Source organism: Rhinoderma darwinii, chromosome 3, assembly GCF_050947455.1.
Source record: "Rhinoderma darwinii isolate aRhiDar2 chromosome 3, aRhiDar2.hap1, whole genome shotgun sequence".
In the NCBI taxonomy this organism is placed as follows: Eukaryota; Metazoa; Chordata; class Amphibia; order Anura; family Rhinodermatidae; genus Rhinoderma; species Rhinoderma darwinii.
This window is the reverse complement of record NC_134689.1, coordinates 215150692-215169651: the sequence shown is the minus strand read 5'-3', so window position 1 is coordinate 215169651 and position 18960 is coordinate 215150692. Positions and strand designations below refer to the sequence as shown.

The window sequence follows — 18960 nt, the reverse complement described above, 5'->3', positions numbered from 1 at the left end:
TACAATATGTCTAGCCGATGTCACTGAATATGGTAGACCATTAGTTAATTGTGTCATCGACACTGCAGGGTCTACTCTTGGTTACAGCTGCCATCTTCTTATTCAAGCATAAGGGAATGATGTATGGATTGATATAAATATATAAACAGAGCCACTCCTGTACAAGTATACATTTTATACATTCATAGCATATTTATGGAAACCATGAAAGCCATTATTCACTCATGTTGAATTAAACATGATGGTTTTCACCAAGAATGCGAAATGTCAATGTATAGTTTATTTAAACTTTTTAAAATATGTTTGTTGTGTCTCAGAATTCTCTATTGGAGTGATCTAGTGAAATGAGTTATGAATTCAATTTGAAAAGTTAAACGTACAGATATAATTAGTTGCCAGGGCGGTTTTTTGGAGGCTCTGTGCCACCCATTTGTCATCATGTTACTTATCCTAGAGCACAGACTAGTTTTAAGAGACTGTGACTCTAGTCAGTAAAGTCCATGCAGGTTGCCATTAATCTGGAAAATATCCAAAGCTGGATTGAGGGTAAAACGCAGCCCTGGCATAAAATAAACCAAACCAACTGACTGTGGAAAACATGGAACACATTTTTACTTTAGCTTAACTTTCCACATAGGTCTTGATCATTCATTCATCAGCTTGTAATTCTGTCTGTTCATTGGCAAAAGCTCAAACTCTAAGCAGGAGAAGGGGAGGAAAATGCACGATGTATAGTGGTTGCAACCCTATGCTTCTATATTTTATTAAAAGCAGGAATGAGATATGGACTGAGACTATGAAGCCTATTTAACAACTGTTTGGCAGCTCAGCCTAGATGAGAAACCAGACTCTAAAGCACAGCCCCTCTGATAAAATGGAGGCAAAGTAGGCAGTGTTACTAGAGACTGATGCGGAGAGAGGGAACTCTGGAATTGGAAATGTGCTGTTCAATTATTTTTGTATTTCGTTTCTTTTATATACTGTAGAATATTCAGTGTACTGTATAAAAAAAAATCTCAGTCAGAAGAAATTGTGTGCGTGTGTGGTGGGGGTTGGGATTGCAGGAATACTATCTCCCTTTTTCTGTTTATGCTAAAGTTCAATTCAATTGAATCCGCTAGCAGTGAGGACTAAATTGGTGAAATGTATGATTCAGTATGCAATGATTAAATGACGTCCGAAGTTGGCATCATAAGTTATATGTTAACTAGATATTCTAATAGATATGTTATGGGGTCCACCCTCTATGAGCACTCTTGGAACTACTGAAGGGTCAAGTGGGCTAAGTGTGAGGAAGCATATGGTATATACATTAAGCCCATGTGAGAAGTCAGCCTCTGATGATCCACTATAGGATCATATAGTGGATCATCGGAGGCTGACTTCTCACATGTCTATAACATATTCTTCCTCACACTTAGCCCACTTTACCCTTCCGAAGTATCAAGAGTGCTTATAGGATACCCTCAGACCTGTTTGTGGCACTCTCTGGCGAGGAAGTGCCTTGGTGCTTCTGACTGGCTAAGAGGCAGGCCCAGAATTTCCACTAAGCACAATGGGTCACGAATAGGGGCAGACATGCTGGAAAAGCTGTTCTTTCTTGGAAATCAAGGTCATATTATAGTTCAAGCAGTGTTAGTTGATAAAGGAATTTCCATTCTAAGCTTACTTGTGCTGTAGCTTCTTTATCGGATGAAAGAATGCTTGGTTAGTTGGGTATCCATTAAGTTTTGACAGATTATACTAGATGTTAGGAATTTTCCAGAGAACATTTTGTGCTTACGGGCTCCTTAGATTTAAATCTGGTAATGCCGAGAGTAAACATTGAGTGGCATCTTTCTTCATATACATATAGTTTGCTAGGTTCTTGTCCTCCAATAGATACTCCATCATATGAGAGCTATTAATTTTTTAGAGCAATGAAAAGTAAAAATGGATTAGTGTATTTTCTTGATTACATGATCTGCCAGTATTTGACTTACAGTATGAAGACTTTTAATAAGCTTTTATATAGACATATACATTTGAATACTGAATGCCACTATATACAGTATGTACACAATACAGAGTTAGTATAGATCTTTTATTTTATTGTATACTGCTAAACCAGTGGTATTATCTGACATTGGTTACTTAATATCCTACAAAATTCAAAAATGTTTTTGCTTGAGTCCATGGAGTACGCTGCTTGTAAAATGTCAACAGTATTCATTAGATCCCGCTGTTTAATTTCTTCATATTTTTGTGCTGAATATTTATTTAAATGTAATTTAGTATACTATGTTTATTGCAAGTCTCCTAAGATATCCATGAACACATGCCCCTCTGTGCCCAAATGACATGTTGTTATGATAAATTGTTTAGTGGTTCACATAACTTCTTCATCGTTTCCCCTATCTGCTAAAGAGCACATAAGCCATGAAGTAAAACTTTGCCTCTTATAAAATATCTCCTCGGAATGTAGACTTTTGTGCTTTACCTGTCCCCTTAGGCCCCTAAGCCATAGTAATAACCAACAGGAAATTCCTTCTCCAAAGTACAGGATTTTTTCTGACAGTGTTAGGAGAGGGTCACAATGTAAGTGGTGGATGGAGATAGGTTAATTGTTCTTGTTTTTAGACACATGTGTTATGTTAACTTTTTATGTAAAATGATTAATTAGAAAGCAGTCCCCAAAACCCTCATTTATTCTAGAGAAGATTTTAGTCTGGGGATAAATGCAGTAAACTTGCCACTTCAATTATTTCCTAGTGGCAAGTCTATCGCAAAAAATCCAAATGTCTTGGAATCTTTGTGATCGTTACAAGGTCACTTATGACTTTTTCACCACAGACAATAATCTAAGTTCCATTGTAACCTTGATATTACCACGATTTACTTACATTTTCTGCCACCGTTTAGTTGTTATTGTTAGTATTATCAATAACAACAATCTAAATCCACATATTACACAAATTAGGGGGCTTGTTCCAAATATTTTTTTTTTATGGGAAATGCTGCACCTGCATATCAGCACATGAAGTCCCTATGACTCTATACTACTCTATATGCTTCTGTATGGAACCTTCTTACTATTCTGTATTACGGAGGTATTCTCCCCCAGAAGAAATACTTCTAGCGGACAATAATTCCATAAAACGGCATCTGATCCAACTTGTACATAACTGTAATTTGGCCATGAGCATGAGTTGTAAAAAAAAAAAAAAAAAAGGTTCCTACTGTAACAACAAATTTTAAAAAAAATGACATAACATCCACTAGGATAAATTCATGGATTTATATTTTTTCTTTTCCTTAAAAACTATTTTTGATGAATATTACAAATATACATCTTATACTCTTCAACATGAGGTTATATAGAAAACGCAAAAACAAGAAGTAAGTAAACGTGTTTTTTATTTTTTCCAATACAGATTTTCTGAGTAGTATTACAAAGAACAAAAAGGCTGATTGCATGGATAGTTAATTATTAGGGACTTTTTCTTTGACATCTATCAAGTTCTTCAGTCATAGCAATAATTTTCCATATGACAGATTAAAAAAAATCTTCATAATATATTTTTCCAAGGTCCTGCTTAAATCATTACATAGCAATTAATCACTTGTTCTTCTCAGCTGTCATTTGATGTATTCAGTTTTGCCCAAGCATATTTCATAATTATACATTAGTATTTTTCAATCTATTTGTGTCTAAGTGACAGATATACAAGTCAGTAATTATGTTGTAGCTGCTCTTTAAATGCCACTGTTCATGCTTTCACATGCAGCAAATAGAGGTCTGGAATAGCTAGAATTAGAGAGTAAATTTGTCTACTTTCCATTATATTATGTGCAGGTATTTTGTGTAGTCTACACACAACTGTTGTTCATGGTACGGTATATGAGACCCTCAGCTATAACTGTTCTGTTCAATTCTATCTTACAAAAGAAAAAATGTATGCCAAAGTCTATTTAAAGAGCATCTGTCACCAAAATGCTACTTTTCTCTTTTTGGACTAGACATGGTGTACTACTTCTAGAATGATCTAATAAAGTAAATAATAAATATCTATATAAAGTAGAAATATCCATGTAAAGTAGATAATACATATATTTTGCACTCTATAAAGGTTATTTTCTTTAAATAATTAGCATTTTAGTGCCTGTCATTTTTAACTCTGTATCTTAGTCATAATCGTGAAAATTCGTTAGGGATTCTTCCCCTATCCTGCCCTCTTTGAGCACATAATTAAAATGAATAATTAGCCTGTCATGTGACCTCATATACACTGTTGAGCAATAGTGAATGTGGTAAGTTAAAACCCTCGCTGAAGCTCCATCCTATTGACTCAGAAACAGGCGAACCCGTCCGATTCAATCCTAAATAAAAATGTCATGAAAAACTGCTGTGTTATCGAAATGTCTTGCTGGCTGCATCTCAGTATTGAAAGTGAATGTGACCGCGTTGAGGCAGTTGCAAGACATCCATCAAGTTTGGATTTCTTGTGACTGTTGTTTCGCTGTTGCAGTAGCCTGTGGGTCGCAACTCGACTGCATTCACTTTTTTTGATTATTGTGATGCCTTTAGCGTGACACTGCAATAACATGGCAATCTCTGGATGTGCGACCTATGTCACGGCGAATGTCGGCGTGTAGCTCTAGCCTAAATTGAATTCAGAGGCGTAAGTATAGGAAGTGCAGAGGAACAGCCACACCCAAAGCCTGGGGCCTGAGAGGCATAAGAAGACGTATGGTTTGTGGAGGTTACGGATTGCATTGGGGCACAGGAACTTCAAGTTTCACCTCTGATTAAATACCTCCAAAGAAAATGTATTGTAATATAACAATGATTATCACACACAACATTTTTGACATAAGCTTTTAAGTATACATCCATCTGTCTTAGCTTGTGTTGCTTGCAATAGGGTAAACTAGTGTAAACTAATACAGTAAAACTTTCCAAAACGACATCCACTAATACCACTCATGTGATAAATAGATGTAATTTATATTTATTCACTTAAATCACAACACGGTATATCTGTGTGTCACTTTTTTGTGCAGTATGCTTCCTAAACTAATAAATGGTTAACCATTTACCAATTCTCAGAATGTTAACAAAATCCTGGCACAGCAATGGTCTGATCCTTCCCTTTTAAAGCAGATTTTCCTGACATTTTACAGATGCACATGACACCTCCGCATACACTGCTTGATCCTCACGACAATATGACACTGTCAGACTGTGGGTAACCCTGTTATCAATGGTCAACAAATCTGCTACTTTTTTTTTTTAAGCTATTAACTATATAATGTACAATTTATACTATTACCCACCAAGTTCTAAGAAGAAAACAACACACAAACCTACAAATCTACATATTGTAAAAGAGCAAAAATATTTTTTCCGGACTAACAATCTTTTAACACCTGCTGGACTACATGCCTGTGTTCTCTTCTCTGAAATATATACTGTTGTAATTATACATTTAACGTATCTGCTATAAATAATACAAACATGTGGAGAGAATAGATCTGTCAAGAGCAAAATAATGGAATAGGAACACCTCTGTGTGGTAAATCTCATCTTACATGGCCTAGCGTGGCGCTTACGTGCATAGACAGGTGCATGTAAGCACAGGGAAAATCTCCTGATCTTTTAGAAGATGTAATCCTTAATCATCTCCTCTGTATAAAGACTGTATCTCACTCAGAATACCACAGCAAGTAGTACAATTGGATATGGTGCAATGACATTAAAGTTGATGAAAAGAAGAACAGAGACAGTTGAACTCGGACTAATGACTTTCTTTGCAATCCAGAAGAGCCGCTTGCTGAGTGTTTGATCAATACCGCACATAATCCAATTTTAGGCTGTGGTAGAGATTGTCATTACAGTCGGATGGTTAGAGAACAAAGCTGCAAAGCATTCTTCCTGTAAAATACCTTCATACACACAGAAATGGTTGAAAGGGTTACAGCAAGTTGTTCCTTCAATTCTGACCACTTGATAAATATTAACTTTCTGGGATCTTTTGATAAACTTTGTCTATTTTTCAGCCTTATACAAAATATCTCGTTGTTTTTGTATCTGACAAATTGAAATAGATGATATCAGATTAAAAGGCTGGATTCACACATTCAGTTGATGCAGTTTTTGAGTCAAAGCTACGAGTGAATGCAAAATAAAGGAGAAGTATAGAGGAAACACACTGACACTTCTCCTCTGCTTTGTATCCACTCTGGGCTTTGTCTTAAAAATAACTGCATCAAAAACTGCTCCCAGAAACTGCATCAAACGGAATATGTGCATTCAGCCTAAAGGGAACTTGTCACAAAGATCGCACTGCCCTATATTAGTATTAGTTAGTGACAGGGATGTGCTGCATATATAGTAAGATTTTTTAAGAGAAATAGTACATTATACACTGAGTCATGAAGATGTGTTAAATCTTCCAGCTATTGCCACTCAGGAGGAAAACCATTGGGTAATAAACCCAGTGGTGGGTTTCTGCTGTCCGGCACTACTGTGTCGGTCCTCCTTTGCTCATTATATAACACTACAATAGATTGCTGCCGCATCATGTAACGTTATTATAACGTAATGAAGTCTTTTTCATGCAACAAAAATGTATAATATTTCTACAGGAACATTCCTAGTTATAGTGTATGGTCTAATAATAAGAAAATGTAATCACTAAAGCTGGGTTCACACAGAGTTTTTTGACGAGTTTTTTGCCGCGGAAACCGCGCGGCAAAACTGGTCAAAAATGGCCCTAAAATGCCTCCCATTGATTTCAATGGGAGGCGGGGGCGGTTTTCTCCCACGAGCGGTAAAACAGCCTCGTGGGAAAAAGAAGCGACATGCCCTATCTTCAGGCGTTTACGCCTCTGACCTCCCATTGACATCAATGGGAGGCAGAGAAAGTATATTTTGCAGCGTTTTATGCCCGCGGCGCTCAAATCGGCGTGCAGCGAGATTAAAATCTACCTCAAACTTCCAAATGGAATTTCGAGGCAGAAATTCTGCCTGCAAAAAACTCTGTGTGAACATAGCCTAAAGAGCATTTTCCCAATACTTGCTGTATATTGAAGTCTTATTTGTTCTGTACATAGGATAGGAAACTTTCTGTCAGTTTGAATTCTGGAAGCACAATGTTATTCATAGCACATGTCCATATTTTCATATCTGGAGGAATCTGGCTCATGTTTTTTTGCTAAATATGACCTTCGTTTAAAGAAAATACATTGTCTGGATGTAAATCTTAGAGACCACACAGTACAGTGCGCAACTGAAAACTTTCCTCATAATTGTAAAACTGGTCTTGGATACATGTGCCAACTAGACATCTTTTCCAACTTTCTCTTCTATTTTACCAATTTAAAGTCCTGCAAGGAGAGGTCAAGTCCACTGTCAGACAAACACCCCTTTAAAAGAACATATATAAAAAAGACAAATAAGCTAAATTTATCAAGATGTCTTTGTTCTTGCATTGGGAAAAGGCAGTTACATTGCTCCCAGGCATAGGAGTTTCGGCATTCATTTATGATTTGCTAGATATTTATGGCAACAAGGCACCATTTTTTTACTGCCTTTGTTGTTATTATTATTATATTAATATTTTGTATAAACTGTTTATAGATCAACAAGAAACTAATTTTACAATCCAGTTTTAAATGCAAAACAATTATTGGTTTGCAAACATACATATCAGTATTAAGATGCAAGTTAAGCCAGCTCCCTGATTTACCATAAAAGTTAAACTGTATTTGGTCACATTACAAAATTCCAGGAAGGAGCATTCAGTAACTAATATGCCAAGAGCCGGTATGTTCTTAATCATAGTCATGCAATGCTATGACTAAGGGTGCACCTGCCTAAAACACATGAGCAACTGAATGCTTCCCCTGAGGTCTTTTTCAATGTGACTGACTAAAAATATGTCTTTATGGCAAAACAGTACTACATTCATAGCTGGGAATCTGGGATTGTCTATTCTTGATGCATACCAGTATCCCCAAAATCTAAAAAACCCTGACGATAATTTACAATATATTACAAGTATTTGCAGTGTCCTAATGAGGGGGTACTGCATTAACATCTATTGGTCTGCAGTATTATTTCAACAGATGAAGTTTCCATATATTTCAGTGGGTATGTTCACAACCTGAGGTTACAGTATATACCTGGTGGGATGGGGTATGGCTGGTAAAGCAAGTGCCCCAGGTGCCGGGTCAGTCAGTGTGAAGATGATAAAAAAGGATCAACTTCAGGTGCTGCTTCAAATTAACTTTTTAGAACTTCTATCAGAACTTTTTAGAACTGAACTTTTTAGAACTTCTATCAGAACTTTTTAGAACTTCTATCAGAACTTGTTCACATGGTTCCCTAGCAACCTCAGACATACTGAAAGCAACTTTATTTTTCGTCATTGAACTATTGATTTTTATTAAAATCTCTTAAAACATTATTAGTGTTTATCCTCTTTTATTAACTCACTGTTTTATTTAAGAACAATAAATTTTGACTCATTAGGCGTGGCTTGCTGAGCATGTAGAGAGCCGCACGTTGGTGAGCTCCTGCAGAGAACTCCTTAAACTATCCGATACTTTGCCTGAGGTGATCTATAATTAGCGAAACATACCTGGATTGCTGTACCTCCGCTGATTTTCACTTGCTGTGGTGAATGAGGGTTGGTGAGCTGAAACATGACCAGAAGTAAGGCACAATGTACTCAGAGACCGGTGGACCAGGATCTGCAAGATGGCGATGGGGAGGAAATGCGGGCTGTGCAGCATGTTGAGCCGGTGGTGTCGGTGGTTACGATCGCGGACAGACTGGAGCGTTTTGCCCGTACTGCAAATGAGCCCAGGGAAAGGCGCACTGGGGAGAAGCATATTCCTGATCCTGTTGTTCTCGATGGGACTGCAGCAGTGAGTGCTACGGCCTCCAGGGCAGCTGAGAAGCTGGCTGGTGAATCAAGGGAGTCGATATCTGTGCAGCAGGCAATGGATGGAGGTGAGCCTACATTAAGAGACGTTTTCTTGGCTATTAACTACTGCAATTCCACACTGTCTACCTTGAATGTGAAGGTGGGTGCCATGAAGGAAGATATCGCTTTTATTAGGCACGATATGCAAAAAGTTAATGAGCGATTAGGTGAAGTGGAGGGACGGGTCACAGACCTGGAAGATAATATGTTTAAAACCATGAAAGATTCAAAAAAATCGACACAAGAAATTGTTGCCTTATTTAAGAAAACCGACGACCTAGAAAATAGGTTACGTCGTAATAATGTCAGACTGATTGGAATACCGGAAAAATCGGAAAGGTCTGAACTGCACGGAATACCTGGAAAAATGGCTGCGTACTTCGTTTGGGGATGACACCTTCACACCATTATTTGCTATTGAGCGGGCTCACCGTGTGCCGACTCGCCCATTTCCACCTGGGCACCCACCGAGGCCTATACTGGCTAAGTTACTACACTATAAAGACCGGGATATTATTCTACGGAAAGCGAGGGAATGCCCGGATCTGGTTATAAATGGTGGAAAAATTTCCGTATTTCCGGATTACTCAGCAGAAGTACAGCGTAAAAGAGCGAGATTTCTAGATGTCAAGAAGAGGCTGAGAAATCTTCAAGTGGCGTATTCTATGCTATACCCAGCAAAGTTGCGTGTCGCAGCTTTGGGAGGAATTCATTTTTTTGAAAAATCCGCAAGTGGCCATGCAATGGCTTGATGGACACGAGAGGCAACTATGTGTCAAGACGCCCTGAAATATGTTTCATATATCCTATTTTTCTGGTCATATATCCTGTATTTTGATTAATGAAATGTAAAGGAATGAATATGTGATCTAATCTGTTGTTATTTACTGGTCTCTCAGGCAGCACTGATGGGCTTTATGCCCTGCAAGTTTATTGTTATATTTTTAATGCAGGATACGTGTTTAGATAAAATGGTCATACGATCTGTACCATTCTATTGTGGTTTTGTATATTTCATCAGTAGGAATCTCAACGCCCACTCTCTCGGTGAGAGAGGTTTACTATGTTTATATGTGGGGTTTTCTTTTGGGGGGATTTTGGGAATAAAGTCGGCACCTAGTTGGATTGTACACCGCTGTTTACAGATGACACATGTACGGCTAAATATTGTGTTTTATTCTAAATATGGCGAATTCAGTCAGATTTATTAGTTGGAATATTAGGGGAATGGCTGATGCCACAAAGCGTTAGGCCATTTTTCAACTTATTAGTGAGCACCAGCCAGCGATTGTCTGCAAGAGACACATATGATAACGGACAGACTACAACAGCTAAAGAGGAGGTGGGTGGGATTTAGTGGTAACTCTACATACTCAGTATATTCTAGGGGAGTAAGTTTTTTAGTACATAAACAGATTCCATTTAATTGTCTGGATATGGAGGTGGACACAGAAGGTCGTTATATTTGTGTACTTTGCACCATATATTCAAAAATGTTTATAATAATATCTATATACATACCTCCTCCTTTTTGTAATAGTCTTATTAAAGGCCATGCCTTTTGTGGCGGATAAACCAGGGATACCTTTGCTCCTACTCGGGGATTTCAATAATATTCTTGATTCCAACTGGGACAAATGTAGAGAGGGGGACAGGAGTGAAGGGAAGGTTGGGACTCCATTTGGTACATTGGTACAAGAAATAGGATTGTTGGACATATGGAGATTACAACACCCTCGTGAACGGGAGTTTTCCTGCTGTTCATCCACGTATTCTTCTTTATCCCGTATAGATCTGGCCTTGGGGAATGAGGGTATGATGCCCTTAGTTAATCAGGTGGAGTATCTACCTAGAACGTTATCAGATCATTCTCCCATTAGGGTCACGGTTGATATTAATAACCAGAGTCCCCAACGCCCGAGTATCTGGAAGCTGAACCCTTTCTGGCTGACTTTGGTTGATGGGCAAGGTTTCATTGCCCAAAGGCTAGAGGACTATTTTCAAATTAATTGTGGCTCTTCTTCTGTTCCATATGTATGGGATGCAATGAAGGCGTATTTGAGAGGCCTGTTTATGCAGGCAATTAGCAGGCACAAAACAGCTACTAGGGTGGAGGATGCGAAACTACATGAAGAAATGAGTAAGGCAGAAGCGGCATTTATTTTAAATCCTACTGTGGTGCAGCAAATGAGTTTGCGAAGAGCACAAGAGGCACTTAATTTACATCTGTTAGCTGTAGCGAGCAGAAAACGGCAGTTTTTTTGCACAGAATACCCTTGAAGAAGGAGAAAAGGCTGGTCATATGCTAGCAGTGGTAGCAAAGGCACAACAGGGGGTAACACATATCACTGCTTTAAAAACGGCGGAGGGCCATTTATTTACAGAGAACTTGGAAGTTGTAAAAGTTTTGAGAGACTTTTATTCAGACCTATATACCTCCAAGGTGCATCCATCTACATCTGATATTTATACATTCTTAAATAAAGCAGAGCTCCCCAAGCTGTCAGGAAGCGCCAAGGCACTTCTGGATTCTCCACTCACGTTGGAGGAATTGGAAGAAGCGGTCAAACAGATGGCTAATGATAAGGCACCTGGGGCGGCCTGTTGAAATATATAAAAAATACTCTGAGGTGCTCTTGCCCAAATTATTAGAAGTATTTCATTATTCATTGGATTGTGGTTCTTTGCCAGCTTCTATGCAAGAAGCCATTATTGTGGTCTTGCCAAAACCCGGGAAAGATCCTCAATTAGCTGATTCTTATCGACCGATTTCATTATTAACATCTGACGTTAAGATTCTGGCAAAGGCATTAGCTCTGCGGTTGAATGGCGTTATTTCTACCATTATACACCCGGATCAGACCGGCTTTATGCCTGCTAGGTCGACAGCCATGAATTTGAGACGTTTATTTTTAAATCTTCAGCTGAGGGGGCAGACAATGTAAGCGAAGGAGCCATTTTTTCACTGGACGCTGCCAAAGCGTTTGACAGTGTGGAATGGCAATATCTTTGGTGCACCTTGGAGGCTATGGGTTTTGGACCATACAGGTCCTGTATTCTTGCCCTACAGCCAGAATACAGACAAATGGAGGATTGTCTCCCCGGTTTGCTCTTGAAAGAGGGACTAGACAGGGATGCCCATTATCGCCCCTCCTGTTTGCCGTGGCAGTATAGCCCTTGGCAGCGCGCATACGTCCGTCTGATGATATTAAGGGCTTCTTGTATGGCTCGGTGCAAGAAAAGGTAGCGCTTTATGCAGATGATATGCTTCTATACTTGGGGGATATGGGTAGCTCTCTGGCAGAAACAATATCCCTAATTGAGAAATTTGGGGCATTGTCTGGGTTTAAAATAAATTGGGATAAATCCCATCTGCTCCCTGTGGATTCAATGTGCTCTATACCAGGGGTGCATGGGGTACCTGTAGGATGCGTTAAACATCTTAAATATTTACCCTCCCCTTCTGAATATGTTGCTCTCAATTTGCAACCCCTTCTGGTCAAATTTAAAATGAAAATAATGGCTTGGTGTAAATTACATCTGACAGTTGTGGGTAGGGTCAATCTTATTAAGATGATCCTAATGCCACAATTATTGTATATTTTACATAACTCCCCTGTATGGATCTCATTACGCAACTTTTATTATATTAATTCACTTTTTAGGGACCTAATATGGCGGAAGGGTCGCTCAAGAATTTGATTAGAAATTCTACAGTGCGCAAAGCATGACGGCGGTCTGGCCCTACCCAACCCTTGGATATATTTTCTTGCCTCCCAATGTCAGCACTTTAAGGGGTGGGGGAAAATTATATCAAAGGGATCCAATGGATCGATTCTACAGGCACAGTTTGGACCATCTGTTTTATTCTCAGTATTGGAGGCAGGTCACTCTATGTTGGCGGGCAGGAATACGCCCACATATACACTAATGCGTAAAGTATGGGATAAAGTCCAAGCTATTAGAGATATGGGGGTTTGCACAATTTTTACACCTTTATGGGGGAATAAGGCACTTCCGGAATTCTTCTCTCTTGAAGGATTTGAGGGTTGGAAAGCAAGAGGCATCCTTTATGTCTCCCAGTTGCTCCAGGAGGATGTATTTAAAACTTATCAACAGATCCAAGAGGAGTTTGAATTACCTCGAAATTCCCTCTATCAATACTTACAGATAAGACATGCTTTTGATGCCCAGAAGAAGGCGGTGGATTTGGCAATACACGCAGATGGGGTGTTGTCTGTTTTACATACCGGGAGTGTTACATCCGGGGTTATTTCACATATTTATCAGTTGTTGATCAGTAAATTTTTTGATAAATACCCCCTGATGGCTTCTAAAAAATGGGAAAGAGATATGGGTCCCATCTCTGAAGAACAATGGATAGATATTATGAAAGCAGTTCCGAATACTTCTCTTAGTGAGGCTGGGCGTCTTTCTCAATTATATATTATCCATAGAGTATACAGGACTCCTAAATTTCTTTTTCATATTGGGGTAAGGAGTGACTTGAAATGCCCCAGATGCGCGGAAGAGGAGACTGACCATATGCATATGTTGTGGTCCTGCCCACAGTTAACCACGTACTGGATGGATGTACTGAAGGTGATTCAGGAGGCCTATGGACCTGTGTTGCAAGGGACTCCTATGGAATGCGTTTTGGGATGTATTATGGATACCCCACCCTCTACTTTGGAGCGGTTGGCTATTGTAAGGTTGCTATATATAGCTAGAAAACAAATTGCCCTACATTGGATACAAGACGCCCCGCCGACTAGGAGCGAATTCATTGCAAAAGTGAATAAAATGATTGTATTGGAAAAGGTTGTCTATGTAAAGAGCAAAACGCTTAAAAAATTTGAATCCATATGGGGACCATGGGTAGGGGTAATGGAATCTGTATTATAAAATTTATTCAGGGACTCTGTATGACCGCCAGCCTTTACACGGTATTGGGGTTATGTATATAGATGTGGGATAAGGAGAAGGGGGGAAATAGAGAGGATTAACCCCTTCGCGCTCAGGTCAGTAATAGTACGTCCTGCTAAGTAGAACGTTCGCGCTCAGGTCAGTACTATTACTGACCTGAGTAAACACGGCGCCATTTAATCCCGGCGCGTGCTTGAGCTGTGATAGCTGCTGTTTCCGACAGCAGGCTATCACAGCTTAGTGTGCAGGGACCGATCGCGGTGGTCCCCGCCGATTAACCCCTTAGAAGCCGCGTTCAATAGCGATCGCGGCTTCTTAGGGGTTACGCTGCCATCGACGGCCTGCTACACGATAGCGGGCCGTGATGGCTACTATGGCAACCAGAATCCTAACAATGGACTCTGGCTACGCCATCGACGGAAGCCTAGTGGGTCCCGACAAAGTCAGGACCCACTATGCTTGCTGTCAGCGAACAGCTGACAGCTCTAATACACTGCACTACGTATGTAGTGCAGTGTATTAGAATAGCGATCAGAGCCTCCTGCCCTCATGTCCCCTAGTGGGACAAAGTAAAAAAAAGTGTAAAAAAGTAAAAAAAAGTTGTGTAAAAATAAGAAAATAAAAGATTTAAAAGTAATAAAAGTAAAAGTCCCCCTTTTTTCCCTTATCAGTTCTTTATTATTAATAAAAATATATAAATAAACAAATAAACTATACATAATTGGTATCGCCGCGTCCGTAACGTCCTGAACTACAAAACGATGTCGTTATTTATCCCGCGCGGTGAAGGCCGTAAGAGAAAATAATAATAAACCGTACCACAATCACAATTGTTTGGTCACTTCACCTCCCAAAAAATGGAATAAAAAGAGATCAAAAAGTCGCATGTACCGAAAAATGGTACTGATGGAAACTACAGTTCGTTACGCAAAAAATAAGTCCTCGCACGACTTTCCTGATGGAAAAATAAAAACGTTCTGGCTCTTAGAATAAGGTAACACAAAAAGTAAATTATATTTTACAAAATGTATTTTATTGTGCAAACGCCATAAGACATAAAAAAAAACTATAAACATCTGGTATCGCCGTAATCGTATCGCCCCGCAGAATAAAGTGAATATGTCATTTATAGCGCACGGTGAACGCTGTAAAAAAAATTGAATAAAAAACAATAGTAAAATTGCTGTTTTTTTAGTCCCCACGCCACCTAAAATTAGAATAAAAACTGATCAAAAAGTCGCATGCACCCCAAGAAAACTGCAATGGATTCCTCAAGGTCTCTAGTTTCCAAAAAGGGGTCACTTTTGGGGGGTTTCCACTGTTTTAGCACCACAAGACCTCTTCAAACCGGACATGGTGCCTAATAAATTAAATTAAATTAATTAAATGTCACCTCTACTTTGCTCTAAATTCCTGTGAAACACCTAAAGGGTTAATAAACTTTTTAAATGCTGTTGTGAATACTTTGAGGGGTCTAGTTTCTGAAATGGGGTGTTTGATAAGGGTGTCTAATATATGGGCCCCTCAAAGCAACTTCAGAACTGAGCTGGAAACTAAAAAATAAAATAAAAATGAGGCAATACTTCGCTTCTTACATTATACTCATAATGAGCCGCGCCCACCCCGAGATTACCCCAGTTTTGACCGTTTGTATAAACGGAGACCCGTATTAGACCATTTCAGTGCCCGGTTTTCCCAGCATTCACCCCCGAGAAGTGTATTTCTATAGATGAATCCCTGGTACATTTGAAAGGGAGGCTTCAATTCCGCGAGTACCTGCCGGGTAAGAGGGCAAGGTATGGCGTGAAGATGTATGAGCTGTGCGAGAGTGCATCAGGGTATACCTACAGGTTTAGGATATATAAAGGGAAGGACACCAGTACTCAGCCCCCAGAATGCCCCCCCTTACTGGGAGTTAATACAAAAATTGTGTGGGATTTGGTGCACCCACTGCTGGACCAGGGTTACCACCTCTACCTGGATAATTTTTATACCAGCGTCCCACTCTTCAACTGCCTCGCTTCCAGAAGTCCTGCGGCATGTGGCACTGCTAGAAGAAACCCGAGAGGCCTCCCTAAGACTCTGCTTGGGCAAACACTCAGAAGGGGTGAGAGCAGGGCACAATCTAGCAGCAACATATTGTGTGTCAAGTACAAGACCAGGGAGATGCCACACCAGTACCCATGTACCTGTACGAGGTACCAGTACAGAGACCCCCAAACCAGACTGCATCCTGGACTACTATAGGTACATGGGAGGGGTGGACTTGTCAGATCAAGTCCTGAAGCCTTACAGTACTTCTGGAAGCGAGGCCACAGGCATCGTACCAGGGCAACACTTTTTAGGAGAAGTTCCCCAAACTGGCAAGAAGGGAAAAAGTCAAAAGAGGTGCAGAGTCTGCTATAAGAGGGGGATAAGGAAGGACACAATATATCAATGTGACGCGTGTCCCGAAAAACCAGAGCTCTGTATGAAAGAGTGTTTTAAAATTTATCATCCATCCCTTTATTTTTAATTTACCCCAGTTTTACTCGCTCTGATCCACTTCGCACAGCTTACCCCTCCTCATCTTTCCCCTCTGAGCCCTGCTGTGTGCCCAGGCAGCTGATAACAGCCACATGTAGGGTATTGCCGTACCCGGGAGAGCCAACATTACAGTTTATGAGGTGTATATCTCCGGTGGCGCATGCTGGGCACAATATATCGGACACTGAATTGGCATATATGTATAGAAAATTGCAAATTTCACTCTGCACCAACTGCTGCACATTATCTTTTACACAATACCTGTGGGGTCAAAATGCTCACTACACCTCTAGATGAATGCCTTAAGGGGTGTAGATTTTAAAACAGGGTCACTTCTTGGGGGTTTCAACTGTACTGGTACCTTAGGGGCTTCTGCGTACAAGACTTAGCACCAGAAAAGCTCCAGTAGGCCAAATGGTGGTCCTTTCCTTCTGAGCCCTGCCGTGTGCCCAGGCAGCTAATAACAGCCACATGTAGGGTATTGCCGTACCCGGGAGAGCCCACATTACAGTTTATGGGGTGTATGTCTCCGGTGGCACATGCTGGGCACAATATATCGGACACTGACATGGCATATATATAGAAAATTGCAAATCTCACTCTGCACCATCTGCTGCGCATTATCTTTTACACAATACCTGTGGGGTCAAAATGCTCACTACACCTCTAGATGAATTCCTTAAGGGGTGTCGTTTTTAAAATTGGGTCACTTCTCGGGGGTTTCAACTGTACTGATACCTCAGGGGCTTCTGCACACACGACTTAGCACCAGAAAATTTCCAGTAGGCCACATGGTGGTCCTTTCATTCTGAGCCCTCCCATGGGCCCAAACGGCAGTTTATCACCACAAATAGGGTATTGCCACACTCAGGACAAATTGGGCAACAAAATGCGGTATTTTATTCCTTGTGAAAATAAGACATTTTGAGCCAAAACTACCTCTTATTGGAAAAAATTACATTTTTTTGAATTCACAGCCCAATTCAAATAAATTCTGTGAAAAAACTGTGGAGTCTAAATGGTCACAACACCCATAAATGAATTCCTTGAGGGTTGTAGTTTCCAAAATGGGGTCACTTCTGGTGGGTTTCCATTGCTTTGATACCTTTGGGGCTCTGCAAATGCGACATGGCACCCGAAAACCAATCCAGCAAAATCTGGGCTCCAAAGAACACATAGCGCTCCTTTCCTTCTAATACCTCCCATGGGCCCAAACGGCAGTTTATGGCCACAAATAGGGTATTGCCGCACTCAGGACAAATTTGGCAACAAAATGGGGTATTTTATTCGTTGTGAAAATAAGACATTTTGAGCCAAAACTACATCTTATTGGAAAAAAGTTTTTTTTTTTAAATTCACAGCCCAATTCAAATAAGTTCTGTGAAAAAACTGTGGGGTCTAAATGGTCACAACACCCATAAATAAATTCCTTGAGGGGTTTTGTTTCCAAAATGGGGTCACTTTTGGTGGGTTTCCATTGCTTTGATACCTCTGAGGCTCTGCAAATGCGACATGGCACCCGAAAACCAATCCAGCAAAATCTGGACTCCTAAGAACACACAGCGCTCCTTTCCTTCTGAGGCCTCCCATGGGCCCAAACAGCAGTTTATCACCACAAATGGGGTATTGCCGCACTCAGGATAAATTGGGCAACAAAATGGGGCATTTTGTTCCCTGTGAAAATAAGAAATTCTGATCAAAATGACATCTTATTGGAAAAATTGTCATTCTTTTAATTTCACAGCCCAATTCAAATACGCGCTGTGAAAAAACTACGGGGTCAAAATTGTAACAATAACCATAAATTAATTCCTTGAGGGGTGCAGTTTCCAAAATGGGGTCAGTTTTGGGGGATTCCTACTGTTTTGGCACCTCAACACCTCTCCAAACCTGGCATGATGCCTAAAATATATGCTAATAAAAAAGCACCACCAAAATGCACTAGGTGCTTCTTTGCTTCTGGGGCTTGTGTTTTAGTCCACGAGCGCACTAGAGCCACATGTGGGACATTTCTAAAAACTGAAGAATCTGGACAATACATATTTAGTTGTGTTTCTCTGGTAAAACCTTCTTTGTTACAGAAAAAAAATAGAATAAAATTGAAATTCAGAAAGAAAAACGAAATTTGCAAATTTCACCTCCACTGTGCTTTAATTCCTGTGAAATGCCTGAAGGGTTAAAAAACTTTCTAAATGCTGTTTTGAATACTTTGAGGGGTCTAGTTTTTAAAATGGGGTGCTTTATGGGGGTTTCTAATACATAGGCCCCTCAAAGCCACTTCAGAACTGAACAGGTACCTTAAAAAAAAGGCTTTTGAAATTTTCTTAAAAATATGAGAAATTGCTGTTTATGTTCTAAGCCTTGTAACGTCCAGGAAAAATAAAATAATGTTCAAAAAACGATGCCAATCTAAAGTAGACATATGGGAAATGTGAACTAGTAACTATTTTGGGTGGTATAACCGTCTGTTTTTCAAGCAGATGCATTTAAATTCTGAAAAATGCTATTTTTTCTAAATTTTCTCTAAATTTTGCAA

General features: G+C 39.8%; 1 protein-coding gene across 1 annotated transcript in view; it reads left to right on the top strand.

The window, feature by feature from the left end:
- The window catches only part of SEMA3A (semaphorin 3A), a 239240-nt gene that overhangs the window by 119757 nt on the left and 100523 nt on the right, over positions 1-18960 (top strand). The window lies entirely within an intron of this gene.